At 36.5% G+C, this 1,306-nt stretch overlaps 1 non-coding gene across 1 annotated transcript; it reads left to right on the forward strand.

Moving 5' to 3' along the window:
* Window positions 1-670: 670 nt before the first annotated feature.
* LOC122126499 lies at window positions 671-777 on the forward strand. Its single transcript, XR_006150954.1, has one exon. It is a non-coding gene; the product is annotated as a U6 spliceosomal RNA (small nuclear RNA).
* The last annotated feature ends 529 nt before the right edge of the window (window positions 778-1,306 follow it).

Genomic DNA, 1,306 nt, shown 5'->3' on the forward strand with positions numbered 1-1,306 from the left:
CTTCTCATTAATAAAGTTTCCATATACTCTAAAATGTACATACTTAGTACTTAATGTCTACTACCATAAATCTTAAATACTTTATCAAAAAGTTTTATACCTGCCAAACAGTCCTATTTTTGGCATATATAAGCAAAATCCCAAAATTAAGCATATTTAAAACATTAAAACTGTTTTTTTGGGGGGAGGGTCCGTTTGTGGGGCATGAACTCTGGGCCTGGGCACTGTCCCTCAGCTCTTCAGCTCAAGGCTAGCACTCTACCACTTGAGCCACAGCGTCACTTACCGCTTTTTTCTTTTTGCTTATGTGGTGCTGAGGAATAGATCCCAGGGCCTCATGCATGCAAGGCAAGCACTCTACCACTGAGCCACCTTCCCAGCCCTAAAACATTAAAACTTTAACAAACCTAAACACTTGCTGCAATGTTCATTTTGACAGGTGCCTTGTATAGAATAATTGAATTCCTCCTCCTACACATCTCTTGAGCTACAAATATCTGGAATTATTTTGTTTTTGGCATGTCTATCTTGATTTTATTCTTAAATGTGTGCTTATGTAAGAAGTACATGATTCTAAAATTTCACAACAATTCTTTTAAACTTATTTTTGCTGAATTGTCTAGTTTCATAAAATCAATACAAATTATACTTTATATATAAAAAATGTTCTTTGCTCAATTTAGCATCACATGCACTAACATTGGAACGATACAGAGAAGATTAGCATGCCCCCTGCGCAAGGATGACATGAAAATTCGTGGAGCATTCCATATTTTTACTACAACAGATGCTGAAAGGTATGTGGCCACAAGGGAGCTGTACTGCATTCTTGGTGAGAGTGTAAACTTGTTCAACTACTTTGGAAAGCAGTATGTAGGTTCCTCAAAAGACTCCACATAAAACTCCTCTATGACACATTAATCCCACTTTTGGGGATCTACCCAAATGATCATAAACAAGACCATACTAAAACTACCAGCACAACTATGGTTATTGCAACATTATTTACGATAGCTAGTATATGGAACCAACCCAGATGCCCTCACAAGATGAATGGATCAAGAAAATGTGGTATATATACACAATGGAATTCTATGCCTCCATCAGAAAGAATGACATCACCCAATTTGTTAGGAAATGGAAACTCTTGGAAAAAATTTTATTGAGTGAAGTAACCCAAGTCCAAAGAATCATAGGTCCCATGATTTCCCTTATTTTCAATAACAAATGTATGTCTGGGATAAGCAGAAAAGTTGAAAAGCTATGTACATAGAACCAGATAAGATGATGTTGAACCCCAAGATAG

The sequence above is a fragment of the Dipodomys spectabilis genome, unplaced genomic scaffold, assembly GCF_019054845.1.
Source record: "Dipodomys spectabilis isolate Male_0828 unplaced genomic scaffold, ASM1905484v1 ptg000279l, whole genome shotgun sequence".
NCBI lineage: Eukaryota > Metazoa > Chordata > Mammalia > Rodentia > Heteromyidae > Dipodomys > Dipodomys spectabilis.